This window comes from Hemitrygon akajei, chromosome 1 (genome assembly GCF_048418815.1).
Source record: "Hemitrygon akajei chromosome 1, sHemAka1.3, whole genome shotgun sequence".
Lineage (NCBI taxonomy): Eukaryota > Metazoa > Chordata > Chondrichthyes > Myliobatiformes > Dasyatidae > Hemitrygon > Hemitrygon akajei.
Genome location: NC_133124.1, coordinates 15,191,557 through 15,212,586, shown reverse-complemented (window position 1 = coordinate 15,212,586; position 21,030 = coordinate 15,191,557). Strand labels below are relative to the sequence as shown.

Below are 21,030 nucleotides of genomic sequence, written 5' to 3'. Positions count from 1 at the left end.
CAACACAGTCCATGGATTGTACTGTGGGCAGCCTGCAAATGTCATAATGCTGCCAGCACCATTGTAGCATGCCCACAATTTACTAATCTTAACCCGTACATCTTTTGCACTGTGGGAGGAAACCAGAGCACCTGGAGGAAACCTATGAGGACATGGGGAGAACATACAAACTCCTTACAGAGAGCAGTAGGAATTGAACCCTGATCAGTAATCAATGGCAATTTTCCTAACCGCTTCACTAACATGTCGCCCCGCTAATGCTAAGCAAGAAGAATTTCCCACTCCAGTAAAAAAAATACCATTCTTAGCTTTGAACATTAATCTCCAGAAGGAAGTGAGTTTTTTCTCCTTTTACACTTGAACTTCAAACCTACCGTCTTGAACACCCTTGTTTAATATTGACCCTCCAATTTGGCCCTTGCATTATACTGTAGATAGCAAGAAAATGCAAAGCTGAGGATTTCTGATTTAGGACAGAAATATTCTCCAAACAATCAAAACCACTAGTCACCAGTTTATTTTATAGCCCCCACCTACGATGGAGCGGCACAGTAGCATAGTTGCTAGCACAATGCTCTACAGAACAAATGACCCTGGTTCAATTCCTGCTGCTACCTGTAGGGAGCTTGTACGCCTTCCCCGTGACTGCGTGGGTTTCCTCGCACAGTCCAAAGACCTACCGGTTAGTAGGTTAACTGATCAATGTAAATTATCCGATGATTAGGCTAGGATTAAACCAGGGGATTGCTGGGCAACATGGCTCAAAGGGCTGTGCTGTATCAATAAATAAAATAAGTCTAAATACTCCTATGGATTTGAGGTTTACTTTTAATATAGCTTCCATTGGATGATACCACAGCTCTTCAATTCATAACATTAAAAACCAATATTAAAATTGTTCAATATGATACACCAAATGGATCCTGGATAGGGAGAACGTACAAGCACTTCAATAAAAAATTCAGCTTGCAAAAATAAAACATTTCGGGAGATACAAACATCCCTGCAAAATATCTATGTATAGTTAGGGAATTTAAGACTCACATACACACTGCATGTAGAAACATCTGCAAGAAATAAGTTGCGCAAAATTTACTTTTTCCACTTATTCCAGCTAGTGTCTTATTACCAGACCTCTGTACAATCTGAATTTAATCAGTAATGGGCCACAGGTATTATATGTATATATTCACAATGATCACCAGTAGTTGGACTGAGGGAAAAAATAATCAAGCGGTCAAGTTTTATCCTATTTCCTCAGAATATTGTTGACAAAAAGTCTAAAATGCTCAACACCACACAAGCAACCAAACACAGCCCAGACATTAAATTACACAAGGCTGCTGACTCAAAGATGACTATCAAACATGACTTCTATTTAATTCTCAAAATAATCTTGTTGCTGGAAATGCGTCTATTGGCAGATAAACACGCCACATAAGCAGAGAAAGTTATAATTACAAAGGACATATGTTATTCTCCATAGAGTGAAAACAGCTACTGCATTAAGTGCTCACCAGATGTGTCCTAAAAGAATAGAAAGTGAGAATCCAAACATCATTGTTAGAATCTCAAATAAATTACACAGGAAGCCAAAAGGTGTATAGTCGAAATGCCACCAAGGAAGATTAAATCAGCCTAATTCCACTATCCTCATCTGCAACCTTAGAGCTTCAAGTGCAACTCCCAGGACTAATACAGAAACATAGAAACATAGAAAATAGGTGCAGGAGTAGGCCATTCAGCCCTTCGAGCCTGCACCGCCATTCAGTATGATCATGGCTGATCATCCAACTCAGAACCCTGTACCTGCTTTCTCTCCATACCCCTGATCCCTTTAGCCACAAGGGCCATATCTAACTTCCTCTTAAATATAGCCAATGAACCGGCCTCAACTGTTTCCTGTGGCAGAGAATTCCACAGATTCACCACTCTCTGTGTGAAGAAGTTTTTCCTCATCTCGGTCCTAAAAGGCTTCCCCTTTATCCTTAAACTGTGACCCCTCATTCTGAACTTACCCAACATCGGAAACAAAATAATGATCTTGACTAATGAGAAAAGGGTTAAATTTGAGAATTTCTTTTACAAATTTTCATTATTCAAGCACTATTTGAAAAAGAGCAGTCTGATTTGCAGAATCCAGCAAAATTGTAGCTACAATCAATATATCAATGAATTCTACTCAGGCAAATAAACTCTTCTCGGGCGCCATCCCTGATGAAGATGGCAGAGTTGGTCATTGAGACATCAGTTATAATCGATACCTGTCCCCAGCCAGAAGCCCATGAAGAGTTTATTCTTTATATACACCGGGAAAGCACTAGATCCTTTTTTGAATTCTACTCAGATTACACGTTTTAAACCATCTTTCAAGCCCTTTTCCTGCAAACACAAGTGGTTTAGAAAACATACAAACATAGTTCACCTGTAAACACTTCATAGTTAAATGACCAGTACTGGTCATGAACAACTTCTACCTATTTTAAGACAGTGAAACATGCAAGTGTAAATAACAAGCTGGAGGAAAAGATGCAATACAATGCTGAATTAAAACACTTGATTTTTTTAAAGATACAATATGATACTCAGAGAGCAAATTTCTACCATATGGCAACTGGGTCTTTAATAAAAGATATTAAGCAATGGAGAAAAAGATTCAAATCCCAGGGATAGGTGGTTTTAATCACAAACATCCTGTCTTCACTACATTGGTGAGTCAGAATATTAGGGGACTAAAATTTCATATCCTTTACACAATTACACTCTGTTATGGTATTTACTTTATATTACCTCTATGCACTATTGTAATCATAAGATATAGGAGTAGAATTAGGCTATTCAGGCCATCGAGCCTGCTCCACCATTCCATCATGACTGATTTAGTATCGCCTCTCAACCCCATTCTCCTGCCTTTCCCCTGTAACTTTTGACATCCTCGATAATCATCTTGGTATATCCAATTGCTTGGCCGGCACAGCTGTATGTAGCAATGAATTCCACAGATTCACCACCCGCTAACTAAAGAAATTTCTCCTCATGTATGTTCTAAAGGGGTGTCCCTTTATTCTGAGGCTGTGCTTCCACTAAACATCCTCTCCACGTCCACACTATTAAATTCTTTCATTATTCAGTGAGATCCCCACCTTGTTTTTCTAAACACCAGTGAGTGCAGGCCCAGAGCTGTCAAACACTACTCAATGTTAACCCTGGGATCATTCTTGTGAATCTCCCCTGGACCATCTCCAATACCAGCACATTGTATGAAGAGCATGCAATACAGTATATGACAATAATAAATCAATTTTCCATTAAAATTAATCAGTCCTGCTTTCAACTCCACAAAAATAGATGCATATCTAGGGCAATATCCAATCCATTCTGTTCACAGTTTGTGCAATTAAACCATCTATTTGGCTATATTCATAATACGCTGCTTTTTTTAAAAAAACACACAACAATCAAATCACAAACAAGAGAAAATCTACAGATGCTGGAAATCCAAGCAACACACAAAAAATGCTGGAGGAACTCAGCAGGCCAGGCAGTATCTATGGAAAAAAGTACAGTTGTCGTTTTGGGCCGAAACCCTTTGAGGGGTCGCCTGCCCTGCTTGGCCTGGCCTGCTAAGTTCCTCCAGCATTTTGTGTGTGTTACACAAAAATCAAACCCTTTCAGGAATCTATGGATGACAGTTTTGCAAGTTGATTGGACTTTGAATGCTCAAGAAATACAAAAGCATTTCTACATCAAAATGGAAGGGGTGGTGAGGGAAATGCATTAGAAATGCATTTTCAGGTCTCGATAAACAAAGTCCTTTTTTCCCATAAATCTGCTGATTAAACAAAAATTACGAAAGAATGAGGGAGATGTGCTGGCAGTTAATCGGCAGGGTCTGTTGAACTCAGTAACCCATTCCAGACTTCTGCATCTACTGAGCTCACCTAGAGTCTGGGACATTCCGTACACTGAGCCTCGTCCCTTCAGCTTTTCACTCGCATGGCTGAATGGATCCTCCAAATACGAGATAGGTTCTGGCACCTCCTTGACTGTTTGTTTAATATATAGTTGTTTCATAATTATATATTAATTATTTTATTTGGTTGGCTGGTGCAGTGCAGATACATCTCTACCAAGGTGCAGCAGTTCCTCAGCTCCCCCCGACCAGGGTCTCATGAAACCATGGGAGCAGATCGTATGAGCAGCTGGTGCATATCACAAGCCCTGGTTATGCAACCACTGACACCAGGCAGACAACCTCTGAAGAGTATTGATAATGGCTGGGGTCAGCTGTCTTGTAAAGATACTGCCCAGACGAAGGCAATGGCAAGCCACTTCTGTAGAAACATATGCCAGGAACAATCATGGTCATGGAAAACCATGATTGCCCGTGGCATATAACAAGCGAAATGAGCCACTACTGCCCAATTAACATCTTTGTTAATCTTTGGGATGTGGGAGGAAACTGGAACCGAATGAAGCCCATACCGTCATGCAGAGAACATACAGACAGTGGTGGGTAATGAATCCAGGTTGCTGATGCTGCAACAGTGTTACAGTAACAGCTATGTTACAATGCCGCCCATAACGTTACACTAACCAATATACTACCGTGGGTTCCTAAAGTTGTCACAGCCAGGGTGATAATGGGGATAAGCTCCAACTACCCATAAAGTGCTCCAAATGATGTGCATGTCTAACAGTCTCTGACAACCAAGTCCAACTCTTGGCCTTCATGTGTGGCTTAGCTACTAGGCAAGAGAAGGGGCAACAGTGGACCACTGTCGCCTCAAAACCACTTGCTTCAGGCAGGTGGGGCTCATCAGCCTTGGACCTCCACTGCCTTGCAGCCATACCCACCTATGGGAAAGGCTTCGAAGTAAATCCCGAGGAAGAAATCCAGAGCCGGGATCCCTAATGCAGTTTGATGTTGTTTACAACTTCACTCTGGCAACATCTGCGACGACACTGGTGCCAAGCTCTATCCGCGCTTGCCCTTCCCTTATCAGTGACGTGGAGAGGAGGCAACATGGGCAACAGCCAGTTCTTCAAATCTTCCCATCCAGGCTTGCACCCTGGAGAGGACAGAGTCCACCAGAGGTGCAAACCCACGATCCCCTGGGATCGACGACTGCCTACTACTATACTACTGTGCCTCACACAATTTAGTTAAGAATTGTTTCATTTCTTTTGAATAAAACAGACAATTTAAAAATTATTTTTTTTTACGACAATTTTCAACTATCAGTGACATTTACAAATAGTAAATAAAAAGGCTTTTTGGGAGTACAAGCTGTTAGAGGAACATCAAACTGTTTGTGCATGTGGTCTTATTTCTGCTGCCTGCCACTCGCTGCATTACTTAGAACGAACAGGGCAACCACACCTACAGGACCTTCAGAGCCAAACAGCTGCAAAAATATATTGAGGCTGTGGTGCGAGCACAGGTAATGACCCAGTATAGGCTGGGGTCAGTAGGGGTTAAACAGCAGATGCCAATGCTGCTTTCGTGATGGAAAGTCAACCACAGGTTGACATCAAGCACATGTTCAGATCTACAAATACTTTACAGAGAAGTACAAAGTACTTGATACCTGCACCATAATGTCCTAAGTATTATACAACAATGCTTTTCCACTTCATGCTTTTAAATGTCTGTATAACAATTTTTAACTGTAATACAAGGTACTATTCAATGTAGCTCAACAGCTTTTTGATATTTTTATATGGAAAGAACATTACGGTAACAGTCCAACAAGCCCACACTGCCCAGTTACACCCATGTGACCAACTAACCTACCACCCTGTACATCTTTGGAACGTGGGAGAAATCCGGAACATCTGGAGGAAATCCACGCGGTCACAGGGAGACTGCACAAACACCTTACAGAAGTGAGGGATCAAATCCAAGTCGCTAGTGCTGTAGTAGCGTTATGCTAACCGCTACGCTACCACGTTGCATGCCCCACCCCACCCCCGCCAAGTTCTGCAAGTTCGATTTGCACGTTATACAACAGAAAATGCTTCATTTGTAACTGGTCTCTTTGTAATCCACTGCTCTGCTGCCAACATTTCCCTTAAATCACACCCCTCTCCCTTGACTTTTGTGTTCTGTATCTTGTCATCAAAGAATTCAAGCTGGCTTGGAAGGTTACACAAACTATCCAGATACATAGCAACAGTAGCGAAGAGTGGGGAAAGAAGTGAGGGACAAAGTAAACTAGATTGATGAGACGTAGGCTGCAGCAGTTCCTTTCGTCTACGGGTCAGTTTCCATTATCCACTTCTTCCCCCTCAACAGCTCATATTGCATGGGAACAGCTTTGTTTCCAAAAGTCTGGCCAAGACGGCTGACAAGGCAACTTTATAGCTACAATTTAGAAAATGCACAAGCTCATTAGAAGCAAGGAGTCATACACCAATGTGATAAGACATGGGACCGCATCTGTAAACTGATGTGATCCATGATTCACATCAGATTTCTGAACGGACAATGATCCTTCTTTGTTTTCTGGCAGTTTGTGGGGAAGGGGAATCTCAGAGTTATATACTGCAAAAATACTTTGATAATAAATGTACCTTGAATACACGCAAACACATATTTAAACACACACATTATATATACAAGCCAGCCAGCACTGACACCACCACACCACTTGCGTGCATACAAGCGTGCGTACATGTGTGTGTGGTGGCATGAATGCTGACTGACTTCCTGCACGTTTATCATCCGTGCTACGTTGAGCGTCGAGCTAGCAACTTGGCCTTGTAAAAAAATAGACAAATGCTAAGGAAACTGCAAAAATGCTGCCCAACGCAGAGAAAGGAACAACAATATTGTGTGTGTGTGTGTGTGTTTATACACATACATACACATGCGCACACACACACATTTTTTATGTATTGCACTGTACTGCTGCCGCAATACAACTAATTTCATGACACTAGTGATACTAAACCGGAATCGGATTCTGACTCTGAAACTCCCCAAATGGCAAATTATTAATTAGGACATGCCAGGAAAGGAGGTGCTAGCCACTTCCCACAGGGAGGGAAATCAATCACAAGGTTTTCATTAATCCCATTTAGACTATTGATGCCAATATGCTGCAGGGGAAAATAAAGATCACTTTGGAGCCAAAACCTCAATGTAAGAGTACGCGCATATGATACTGCGAAATCATCTCAAACTGTCACAACAATGACAATGGTAATCAACACCACTTTATCCTCATGTCAAAACAGCTCAGAATATTCACTGCAAACTTGAAAGGAAAAAGGGTGTTTGTTCTTAGATAAAGTGAATGAAAACAAAAAATTCTCATGCTTTTTAAAATCCTGATACCAAGCAATGCAGTGAGTGAGCCATTTTATCTGCCTTCAACCACCTCTGCAGCAGAATAAAAAGTGGATAAAATGGGGAAAAAAGTTGCTGCAATTATATTTTTTTCAGCTTTATCTGAAATTAATGTTGCTTTTTGGGATGGAGATCAGATAATGTAATTTACATGCCTGGAAGTTAAATTCAACTAACAAAATTGTATCAGTCACAAAGAAATATTTAAATGTTCTCCGTTCCCTACAATGCCAGGAGACAGTCATGCTTATTAAAATACCAGTTGGCAAATATACTTGCAATGCAGTAGATTAAAATGTTTTTCGGGCTCTGCAGCTATACTCTATTTTCAAATATGTAATCAAAAACATGAATTCAAACATTTTCTTTGGGCCAGGAAAATGATTAGCTGCTCCGGATGCCTAATGAGTACCTTCGTGAGATGAGAACGTAAACATTTTAAAACTCAACTCTTTTGTGTACTGTAGTCCAGAGGAACATTGTTTCATTTGTTTGTATATATGCACAGTCAAGTGACAATAAATTTGAATTTGATCTTGAAGTCATTAATTATGCTTGACAAGTTTGATAAAAGTTAGCGTATTGACATCTTGACACTTCCACATTCAGATCCATTTATTTATCACGTGTACATATATCAAAATAATTTTGTCATGGATTGACAAAATAAATGTGTTGTTGGCATTAACAGTCAACATAACCAGAGGATATACAGACATATTAACCTGAACTTACTATGGTTATAACAGGGATCTTTCTAGTTCTAGGCAAATGTGTTATCAATGTATATGTTAACCATGTACTACCTTGAGATTCAATATCTTGCAGGGATTTACAAGAAAAATAGAATTTTATGAGAATTTGTACATAAACAGTTCCTTAAGATTGTTATAGTCGGGGGTGGTAATGGGAACAAGCTCCCACTATCTATTAAATGCTCCCAATGGTGTGCGCCTCAAATAGCTTCTGACAACCAGGACCAGCTCCTGGCCTTCACGTGTGGCTTAGCTACTAGGTCTAGCAGAACCATTTCTACTGACAGGAGAATGGGCAAAGGTGGGCTGCTGGCACCTTAAAACCAGTCACTTTGGGCAAATGGGGCTCATCAGCCATGGTTGGCAGCTCATCTAGGAGAAGAGAAAACTCTGATCTCACACCTCTGCTGCCTTGCGGCTATACTCACTCATGGCGAAGGATTTGGGAGTAAACCTCAAGGGAAAAGCCCAGAGCTGGAGTCTCTAAGGCAGTCCTACATTGAGTACAACGCTGACTGGCAACTCCTGCAACACTGTTGGTACCAAACTATGTCTGCCGTTCCTTTGGGTTTATGAGATGTGTGGAGAGGGGGAGCTTGCTACATGGACAACAGCTTCTCTCCATACCATGCTACCCAGGCTTGCTTATGTAGGCAGCCATGATGCAATATCCATGGTCAACACTGAACGACGGAGGCCTCTCACTCTCACTGTACACAAACATACAAAGCAACACACACACAAAATGCTGGAGGAACTCGGCAGGCCAGGCAGCATCTAGCAAAAGAGTACTGTCGACGTTTCAGGCCGAAATCCTTCGGCAGGACTGGAGAAAAAAAGCTGAGGAGTAGATGTAAAAGGTGGGAGAGGAGATAGAGAAACAGATATTGATGTGAAACCTGAAGGGGAAAGGATGAAGTAATGAGGGGGAAGTTGATTGGTGAAAGAGACAGAAGGCTATGGAAGAAAGTAAAGGGGAGGGTGGGGGGCAGAAGAAGCACCAGAGGGAGGCTATGGCCAGGCAAAGAGATAAGGTGAGAGAGGGAAAGGGGGAAGGGAAATGGTGAAAGAGGGGGGCACTACCAGAAGTTTGAGAAATCGATTTTCAAGCCATCGGAATACTTCCAACCCGTGTGGCCTCATCGTGACAGTGGAGGAGACCATGGATTGACATATTGGAATGGGAATGGGAAGTGGAAGTAAAATGGGTGGCCACCGCTTTGTCTGGCGGATGGAGCATAGGTGCTTGGCGAAGCAGTGTCCCAATCTATGTTGGGTCTCACCAATATACAGGAAGCCACACTGGGAACACCAAGCACAGGTGAAGTGTTGCCTCACCTGGAAGGACTATTCGGGACCCCGAATGGTAGTGCGGGAGGAGGTGTAGGGGCAGGTGCAACACTTGTTCCACTTGCAAGGATAAAGTGCCAGAAGGGAGATCAGTGGGGAGGGCAAAAGGACAAGGGAGTTGCATAGGGTACAATCCCTGCTGAAAGCAGTAAGTGGGGGCGGAGGAGGGAAAGATGTGCTTGGTGGTGGGATCCCGCTGGAGGTGGTGGAAGTTACGGAGAATTATGCACTGAATGTGGAGGCTGGTGGGGTGGTAGAAGAGGAGCCCTTTCCCTGGTAGGATGGCGGGAGGATAGGGTAAGAGCAGATGTGCATGAAATGGAAGAGATGCGAGATACTATCACTTTCCTCCTCCCCTCTCCCCCTCCCCCCGACTTTCAGCTCCAACCTGATGGCATGAACATCGATTTCTCAAATTTCCAGTAATGCCTCCCATCCACCCTCCTACCCCATTTCCCATCCCCTTCTTCCTCTCTCGCCTTATCCCCTTGCCCACCCATCGCCTCTCTCTGGTGCTCTTCCCCCTTTTCTTTCTTCTATGGCCTGTCTCTTTCACCAATCAATTTCACAGCTCTCTACTTAGTCCTTCGCCCTCCAAGCTTCACCTATCACCCTGTGTCTCTCTGTCCCGTCCCCCCATCTTTTAAATCTACTCCTCAGCTTTTTCCTCCAGTCCTGCCAAAGTGCTTCAGCCCGAAACATCAACTGTACTCGTTTCCTAGATGGTGCCTAGCTTGCCGAATTCCTCCAGCATTTTGTGTGCGTTGCTCGGATTTCCAGGATCTACAGATTTTCTCTTGTTTATGACAAACATACAAAGATGTACAAATAACCAATGTGCAAAAGAAGACAAACTGAGTAAATACAAAATGGTTGTCTCACTTATCACCTGTCAGCTAGTACTCCTTCGCTCCCCCCACCTTCTTAATCTGACTTCCTTTCCAGTCCTTATGAAGGGTCTCAGCCCAAAATGTTCTCTCCACAGATGCTACCTGACCTGCTGAGTGCCTCCAGCACTTTGTGGGTGTTGCTCAAGAACTCAGCATCTGCAGAATCTCTTGCATTTTTTGTCCGTGCCATGACCAGCCTCCTTCAATACAATAACCCGCTCACCAGTGCAGACTTTGGTTTTGCCAAGGCCCTTGGGTTTCAAGCCTCACCACACGCAGCACTGGACTAATGAGACAATTTCTAGAAGAGAGGAGATGGTGGTACCCTAGATATCTAAGCAGTTGACCAAATGTAGCATCTAGGAACCATGGTAAAATTATAATCAGTGGCCAAAGGAGAAACAGTTCAATGGCTGGAGTCGATACCTCTCACAAAGGAAAACAGAGGCTGCAGTTGTAGGTCCATTACCCAATATTCCTGTAGAAAACTACAGGCTCTATTTGAAAATTTAATCAGCATCACCATTTTCAATTGATTCTTTTTTTACTGTCCATTACACCGCTGGTGTTTAGCAATGAAGGTCCCCTATCTCTCTCTGTCCATTCTTCATTGATACTTCCATAACAATTTTTTTTGACCAGTCAGGGTTGTTAGTCCTGAGCTGAACCCCCGAACCTGGAGGACTGCTGGACCACTCTTAGTCTGGCCTCTACCCTTTGACCTGCTTGTCATGGGTGACACTATCAAGAGCCGAAGCACTACGCCCTGATTCCAGCCAACACAGCTCTCTGGGTCACTGAGGCAGGCAAACCTCCAAACCCTACAACAAGGCTATGGTCCTCTTGGAGGAAATGATTGATTAGATTCCAGTTAATTGGTCATTTTGAAGGCAGTAGCAGCCTATTCTAACTGGAAACCTTCATTATCAATCTAGAATAAAGAAAAAATACCAGAATTCGAAACTTCATAAAGATAAATCAAAAATACTGAATGTGGTCAAATTTCATGATCCAGACTAGAAGTAAAGACAATTTAGGTCACCTCTGCCTTTGAAAAAGAAAGTGAGGTAAATGACTTCTGTACTCATCTTCCACAAAACAACACACAAGAATAAGTGGTGCTTTTATGCAGTGGTCAGCTAAGTACATGGCATCTTTATTACAAGTGGAAAGTGAATGGAAATATTTCACAAGTCAGGCAGTATTATAGCAAAGAAAGTTATTGCTTTAGTTCAATGACATTTCATTAGAACTGGAAAATGTTAGAACAAGTTTTAAGCCAATACATTGGCAGGAAATCAAAGTAAAAGGTTCAAAGTAAATTTATTATCAAAGTACATACATGTCACTATATACTATCCTGAGACTTACTTTTTTGCAGCATTCACAGTAGATAAAAGTAAACACAATAGAATTAATGAAAAACTACACACAAAGATGGACAAACAACCAAGATGCAAATGATGACATACTGCAATAGAGAGACAGATAGATAAATTAATTTCAAAAAATGAGTTGTAGAGTCCTTGTTAAGTGAGTCTTAAGGTTGTGGAATTAGCTCTGTATTGAGGTGACTGAAGTTATCCCCACTGGTTCAAGAGTCTGTTGGTTGAAGGGTAATAACTGTTTCTACACCTGGTGGTGTGGATCCCGAGGCTCCTGTAGCTCCTTCCCAATGGCAGCAGTGAGAAGAGAGCATGTTCTGGACGGTGGGGGGGGGGACCTTGATGAATGGACGCTGCTTTCTTGTGACAGTGCTCCTTATAAATGTGCTCAATGAGGAAAGAACAAAAGCAAAAAAACTGTAATAGTCAATAAAGATTAAGTGACAAAAGTGTGTGTGTGTGTGTGTGGGTGCGCACACGCACGCACAACTCCTGGAGGCGTCATTGGGGCACCATCATGACAAAAAGGCCCGATGAAAAGGGGCTGGTAAGTGGGCAAATTAAAAAAATTAGACAAGGTACAAGTGGATCTTGGCTCGAATGAGGGCTGGGTGCAATTGAGCTCGATGGTTGCGACAGAACAATGACAGCCTGGTAAATAACTTCTTGACATTTGTCTCTGACGAAAAGGGTATGGTGTCAAAAAAAAAATTGCCGCCCAATTCCAAAGATTAGAGGCTGACTGTCAAAGCAACAAGAGCACCATTGTTGTCAGTTAGTTTAACATTCTGGGCTTCACATGAATCTTGGGCACAACCTTAAGTCATTTCATGCTTAACAATGTCATAATCTTACACAAACATCTCGGTAAAGGTAAAGTTGAAAGATTAGCTGTATTTATCACATTACATCAAAATATACAGTGAAATGCATCGTTTGCCTCAACGATCAACACAGTCCAAGGATATGGTGCAGGCAGCCCAAAAGTTTTGCCACACTACTGGCATCAACATAGCATGCCCACTAACCAATGTGGGAGGAAATCGGAGCACCTGGAGGAACCGAACACAGCCAAGAGAAGAACATACAAACTCCATAAAGACAGCAGTGGAATTGACCTCAGATAGCTGGCGCTGTAATAGCACTGTGCTAACTGCTACAATCCCATTCTGCCTTATTTGCATTTAGGCTAAGTAGCAAAATCTGATGACTGGCTGTCCATCGCATCTGACAATGACAGAGGACATGTGAGGGAGAATTTTTAAAGTGGAAAAGCCATTGCACTGGGGCAGTTCCACTCTCTTGACCTCGGAAGTCCGGTTCCAGTGGTACGAGTAGTCGCCACAAACTGGCGTCTTTCTTGGTTGCAGTAGATGGCCATAACTTCTTCTGTGCCCTGCCGTGCCCTTTGCTCTCAACAAGGCACTGCAGAACCACTCTCTGGCTGTTGGAGCTCGCCGTTGATCTCATCTGCCCAGTCTGCCAGAGCTGACTTCACATGCTAGGACAGGCATATACCTATCTCACTGGCAGCAACTCTCACCTAGTTTAGCACCCCTGTCGAAGCAGTGTCCCAGGGCGTGGCTGCTGGCACATGCAAACAGCCACTTAGCAAAATATACAAATACTGGAAATCTTGAAAAGAGAAAATGCTACAAATAAAAGGCTAACCACATAGTATCCAACTTATCTGACAAAAAATGGTGGGAAAATTCTGATGAGAGGCCTGTGAACTCTCTTCAAATATTGTCAGATCCACTATGTTCTTCCAACATCTTTCATTTTTAATATCATCATCATCTCATCACCAGAAGCAGCACACTGTTAATGCATAGATCATCAAGCTTCATTATCGAGGAAGTCAAGATAATTTGTTAAGTATCACAAAAGAACATTTATTATCTTTACAGACAGATGTAATATACATTTGACACTGCATCAGTAATAGTCCATTACACTGCTTCACTGGGAAGGAACAGTTGATTGACACGGCTGCAGCATTTTGTAAATTAGCTCTTTCATGTTCAAAACAAATACTCTCAAACTACCTTCTCTACTAATACAGGACATCACTGCAACTCATTAGCGCTGTTAGAAACCCTGTGCATTTTTTTATATAGAGATTTAATGCTTGATGCAAGATACAATCAGAAGTAAAGAAATAATGTTTTCAGTGAAGCTAAAAGCGACAATCTCTCAATCCACATTTGTTTTCTTTTAAATTTTCTCTATAATTGTGCCTACAAAATATTTTTCTTCTTCAATGTTACTGCCTGGAATAGTTAAGACATCTTTGATCATTAAAGGCAAAAACATCCATACTAATAAATCAAGATTCTGAGTTTGGGGCATTACTTCAGTAATTTTGTAACTATCCTTCTCTGGTCACTCTTTGATACCAACATATCAGTAAAGTTTATTTTGATTAATATTTAGTACTTTGTAAAACTGAACCGCAAGTGGAATAGTGTATTGTTATGTAACTTAAATCAGTGCAAATTATAATTTTCAGCTGGTATTGGTTATCTTGTAAGCTTCATGGCCCCAATTATAATTGTAGAAGCATGCAGAATAGAAACTGGTTTGGCAAATACACCAGGGACATTAAAGAAGCTCTTGGAGACACATGTGGATGATAGAAAGATGGAAGACTATGTGGGAGGGAAGAGTTAGAACAAAGACCAAAGATATAGGAGAAGAATTAGTCCATTCAAGTTTACTCTTGCCATTTTATCATGGCTGATTTATTATGCCTCAAAACTCCATTCTCCTGCCTTCTCAATGTAACATTTGACAACCTTACTAATGCAACCTCCACTTTAAATATACCCCAACTTGGCCCTCACAAACCATCTGTGGCAACCTGTTACACAGATTCACCACCCTCTAGCTAAAGAAATTCCTCCTCTTCTCTATTCTAAAGGCATTCTTCTATTCTGAGGCTGTGCCCTCTGGGCCTAGACTCCCCCGATATAGGAAATATCCTTCTCCACTTTATCTAGCCCTTTCAGATTGATCTCAGAGTAGGATAAAAGGTCAGCCCAACATTGTGGGCTGAAGGGCCTGTAACTATTGCTGTACTGCTCGGCCATTTCAAATCAATTGTTGTGAGCTCTTCAGAATTCTAGAGATACAAAATATCCTTTTATTATAATTACCACAATTTTGTACAAATTTGTCAATTATTCACCCAAATTCTCCTTGGCTTGAAGGAAAACATGAATGAGAGAGAAACTATTAGAGTAACAAGGCAGCACTAATCAATATCTGCTTAGCAAGGAGTAACCAGTTTTAAAAAGGCAATCAGGATATAAATATCGTGACTATTCTCTTTATTTTTGTTGCTTTGTTGCTGTTGTTGTTTAGGTTATTCTGTGAAAATGCTAAGCATGCTATATAAAGACTTCACTGGCTAATATGAGAGGTAGGGTGGCAGGGTGGAGTTATGTCTCCTACAAAGGAAGTGTAAGGTGCTCCTTGCCTCCGCATGCCTGCAGGTCACCCTTGGGCAGGGGGTAGTACCTGCTTAGTCCCACCATCCCCCCACGATCATGGTCACATGCAGCTGGTGCATTTCACAAGCCCTGGTTATGTGACCACTGACACCAGGCAGACAATCTCCGAAGAGTATTGATAACAGCTGTGGTCACCCGTCTTGTAAAGACAACTGACCAGAAGGCAATGGAAAACCACTTCTGTAGAAAAATTTGCCAAGAACAATCACAGTCATGGAATGACTTAACATGGTGCATAACAGATGAACGTAAGGTGACTGGAGGAAAGTATAGGGAGGGGGTATGTCAGATGCAAGTTTTACACAGAGTAGTGGGTACGTGGAATGCGCTGCCAGGGTGCGGTGGTTGGACAGATACACTAGGTGCATTTCAGAAACTCTTAGATATGCATATAGATTATGGAAAATGGAGGGCTATGTGGGAGGGAAGGATTAGATTGATTTTAGAGCAAGTTAAAAGCTTAGCACAATATTGTGGGCCGAAGAGGCTGCCATGTGCTGTAATGTCCTGTGTTCTATGGGAAAGGAGGGAGCATGCTGTCTGGAGACACACAAACTACAGAGGCTGGAATCTGCAGCTAAAAGTGAAATAAATTGTTCAAAAAACTCAGCAGATTGACCAGCATCTGTGGAGGGGATGTTTTGTGCTGAGATCCTGCATCAGGACTAAGAGTGCTGCAGTTTATTGTGTGGGTAGGTGGGACTAGGTAAGATTAAGCGTTCGGCACGGACTAGGAGGGGCGGAATGGCCTGTTTCCGTGCTGTGATTGTTATATGGTTATAGAAAGGTAGCCGTTTTAAAAAGGTGAGAAGGACTGGAACTAGTAGGCAACAGGTAGAACCAGATTGGAGGGGAGTTTGAGTGGTTAGAATGGTGGGCAGATCAAACCAGGTGGGGGACTAGATAGGAAAGTTGAACCCCGGGGTACGAAACCCTGGTGGATGGGGATGTGGCTGATGGGCAGAGGGAACCAAGTAGGGGAGTGTTAGCTCTGGGTTACAAAAGGAGTGGGTGGAAAAGGTGGAGAGACCCTGGGTGGACATTCAAATATGAAAATCAGAAAGAAAAACAGATCCCTGCAGTGCACTACACATCACTGATCTCCAGGCAGAATACACTCCATCTACAACCACCCTCTGCTTTCTATAGGCATCCACACAACCATGTTTTGCTGGATCCCATGCGTTCTTACTTTCTGAATGAGTGTTTTGAACTTGAGTTATCAGGACACAATAAAATATGAAATCAAAATAACATTTGCAAAAACACAGAAATATTTGAAAATACTGAGGCATAATTATTCCAATAAATCTATATTTGCCATTTTTTTTTCTTTTAATCTATTGAAGTATGAGACTGAACTGAATTGCATCAGGACCTCCTCTGGGTAATGCTCTTCATAGTCTTCACAGCTGCATTTGTCTGGAGCAGATCTGCAAACTTGTGACAGATGCCAAAATAGGCAAAATTACGCCATTGATCTTAACAGCTTAAATAAAAATTGCTGAATTTGAAGAAAAGATTAGTTTACAAGTTGTTGGCAAAATTTCAGATGGTGACGAGAAAGCGTACAGGAGCAAGATATATCATCTAGTTGAGTGAAGTCACAGCAACAACTTTGCACTCAGTGTCAGTAAGACCAAAGGATTGATTGTGGACTTCAGAAAGGCCAAGGCAAAGGAACACACATCAGTCCTCATAGAGGGATCAGAAGTGGAAAGAGTAAGCAATTTCAAGTTCCTGAGTGTCAACATCTCTGAGGCCTATCCAGGGCCCAACATATTGATGCAGTTACAAAGGCGGCACAGTAGCAACTATATTTCAATAGGAGTTCGAGGAGATTTGGTAGGTCACCAAAGAAACTCACAAATTTCTACAGATGAACTGTAGAGAACATTCTTACTGGGTGCATCACCATCTGGTATGTGGGGGGGGGGGGGGAGTGTTACTGCACTTGATCAAAGTAAGCTGAAGAAAGTTGTCAGCTCCATCATGGGCACTAGCCTCCTCAGCCTCTAGGACATCTTCAAGGCGCAATGCCTTAAAAAGGTGGCATCCATTATTAAGGACCCCCATCACCCAAGCCATGCCCTCTTCTCATTGCTACAATCAGTGAGGAGGTACAGAAGCCTGAGGCATAGACTCAACAATTCAGGAACAGCTTCTTCCCCTCTTCCCTCAGATTTCTGAAAGGACATTGAACCCATGAACACTACTTCACTACTTCTTTAATTTAATACTGTAATTCATTTTTAAACATGTATTGCATTGCACTATAGCTGCACAACAACAAATTTCACAATGTATGCCAGTGATAATAGACCTGATTTTGACTCTGATTCTGAAATAATGAAAAGTTAATTAAAACATATAACACAAAAATGTTTTAATACATCATTAAACAGAAACAAAGTTACTTGTCTTTTACCTCCTTAATTTGCATGCTTTAGGCTCTACTGAAACCAGTGTTCAGTTCCTGCTCAGGGTCCCTGCTGACAAAGCAGAATGGTGATTCCCTATCAGGATATTGAGGAATCCCAGTAAAACTATTCACTGCCTTCTGACTCTGTGTGGATGAACTGAGGGACATGCAGGCATGGCTTACTTTATGTAAAAAGTAAGTAAGTTCCCCTCTCTCCAGTTTATAAATTGGTTGCCTAATGAACCAATCATTCACTTCCAACTTCCTGTCTAGCTCAGTGGGACATTCCCTACTTAGTTCCACCAACAGCTACCACGAAGTTTATCACTGGGTTCCAGAATTTTGATTTACTATGGTAGATCCATGTTCTTCAGAAACTAATCTAAGAGGACTAGTTTCTTAAGGACATGGATAAGAAACTAGTGTGCAGGAGCCACTGCACAGGACCGGAAAATGCTACAGAGAGCGGTGAACTCAGCCAGCTTCATCATGGACACCTTCAATAGTCTATGACTCAAGAAGGTGGCATCAATCAATAAGGACCCTCAACATCCAGGACACATCCTCTTCTCATTCAATCAAGGAGGTGGTACAGGAGCCTGAAGACTCACACTCTAGATTTTAGGAATACTTTCTTCTCCTCCACCATCACTGGAGGAACCATGAACCTATGAATACTACGTCATTTTTTGCACTACTTATTTCTTATCGTAACTTAGTGACGTTTTTTTATGTACCACACTATTCTGCTGCCACAAAACAACCAATTTTTCAACTTAAGTCAGCAATAATAAACTGGATTCTGATTTTGGTCTTCCTTCCTGGCTGCATCGTAGCAGTGAGTGCAGTCAGTGCAGAAAGCCAAAGAGTCCAATGTTTGTTAACTGATGCAAAAGAGTGACCACTGGTCATGACAAGTACAGTCTGAAAAGGCACTGCAGATAATCCAGATATCCATCCATTCAAATGTAATAGAAGAGGGATATTAGAGATCCTGCCTAATTCTTCCCCTAATTAGGAATTATTGCAGCATCAAGGAATCTTAAACAATTCAACCTTGCATCTTCAGTGTGATTTAATGCTTCACTGGATACAGCAGTCTTAAAGATTCATGGTGAAATATGAAGTAGCATGGTGATTAATGATCCAACAATACAATATCCACACTAGTACATTCATCATTTTGAACCCGGAAAGGATTTCTGGCCAACCAGGGTGGTAAGGAGACACCTCAGCTATCAGCTTTTGCCACTCCATCAAGCAAGCAACAGAAGTGGAAATGATTTGCATTTCATCATGCTATTGAACAACTGCTGTAGGAAGCGCTTTAGGCAAATAGGAAAAATATAGCTTGCATTTAAGCAGTAGTTTTCACAAAATCGGGATGTTTCATAGGTCCTCTCCAGGTTACAAATAGCTAATTTGTACATACAAGTGTGTTCGAGAGACTGACAGGGTGGATTTACTGGCTGCAACTGGGCAGCCGACAGCTTCTGCTGTGCGGGAACTCAGCTTGTCACTGCATTTCCTACTTGTAAATTGTCTCGTTTACAAACAGTGCACGGGAAAAAAAACCCTGCTGTAATCTGGGGAGGACCAACACAATAAATCATATTCAGTTAGGAGAGCCTTCGTCTGAATTGTGAAAGTGGGAAAACAAGCTGGTTTAAAAATGTAGAGAAGCTGTGTACGAGAAGTGAAAGAACAGGATGAAGATGATTTCTCTGATAAAGGCTACAGAGCTGATTTCATTGTTTTGAACACAAGAGATTCTGCAAATGCTGAAAATCCAGGGTAACATAAACAAAATACTGGAGGAACTCAGCAGGTCAGGCAGCATCTACAGGAAGAGATGAACAGTTAACATTTCTGGCTGACACCCCTTATCAGGATTCATCAGATGACACTTTATTCCTCTACAAAAATGTTGCCTGACTTGCTAAGTTTCTCTAGCATTTTGTGTGTGTTACCTAGTCAGTAAACCACTTTTGAGATGTGGCCACTATGGTAACGCAGGACAAAAAGGATATGCTAAAATCATCTGAGTGAACCTCGATGTAATTTTGTTACAACCAAAAGCCCCAGGCCAAATTTGGAGTATTGCGTGCTGTTCTGATCACCTACTTACAGGAAAGATATCAATAAGATTGAAAGAGTACAGAGAAAATTTACAAGGATTTTGCTGTGACTTGAGGACCTCAGTTATAGGGAAAGGCTGAATAGGTTAGGACTTTATTCCCTGGAGCATACGAAAATGAGGGGAGATTTTGATAGGGGTATACAAAATTGTGAGTATAAACAGGGTAAATGCAAGCAGACTTCTTCCACTCAGGATGGATGAGACCAGAACTAGAGGTCAAAGGTTAAGGGTGAAATGTTTAAGGGGGACATTTCTTCACTCAGACTGTGGTGAGAGTATGTGGAATGAGCTGCCAGCACAAGTGCTGGATATGGGTTCAATTACGATATTTAAGAGAAGTTTGGATAGGTACATGGATGGTAGGGGATCTGAGGGTTATGGTCTAGATGCACTTCAAAGGGACTAGGCATAACAACAGCTTGGCATGGACTAAATTACCTGCTTTTGCACTGCAGCGCTCTATAACTCTGAATAACTTTACTAACGTTCCGTACATAATTATGCAGAACTGCCTTCATCTCCACTTTCATGCAAGTTACAGCACTTAGTTTGTTCTCAATTTCACCCATCTCCAGACATAAATATCTAACACCAGTTAGCCACTGTGCTCAACTTCCTCATCAGGAGACCACAGCTAGCACACATCAGTAATAACATCTCACCTTGCTGACAATCAACACAGGCACTCCTCAAGGATACATGCTTAGCCCACTGCTCTACTCTACTCATGACCCCTGTGGAGAAACACAACCCAAACGCCATCTATAAATTTCACGATGACGCAACTGTTGGTGACAAGGTGGTGTACAGGAGTGAGAACTGGCTGAGTGGTGTCACAGCAACTTCTCCACAGAATTCTGTATGGCCCATGATCCATGACCACTAATCTGTAATTCGTCTTTTGCACTATTTATTACCTACATTAAATTTTATGTCCTGCTACCACAAAACAACATACTTCACAACACGTCAGTGATAATGGGGCAGCTCTGTAGCGTAATGGTTATAGCACAGCACTTTACAAATCCAGCGAACCGGGTTCAATTCCCGCCATTGCCTGTAAGGAGTTTGTACGTTCTTCCTGTGACCACGTTGGTTTCCTCCAACTCAGCAGGTCAGGCAGCGTCTATAGAAATTAAAGATAGTCAACGTTTCAGCTGCAACCCTTCTTCAGGAGTGAGAAGGGGGAAGACACCAGAATAAAAAGGTAGAGGGAGGG

At 42.0% G+C, this 21,030-nt stretch overlaps 1 protein-coding gene across 1 annotated transcript in view; it reads right to left on the bottom strand.

Annotated features, from left to right (window-relative positions):
• Positions 1–21,030, bottom strand: part of eif3hb (eukaryotic translation initiation factor 3, subunit H, b) — a 166,158-nt gene that overhangs the window by 47,829 nt on the left and 97,299 nt on the right. The window lies entirely within an intron of this gene.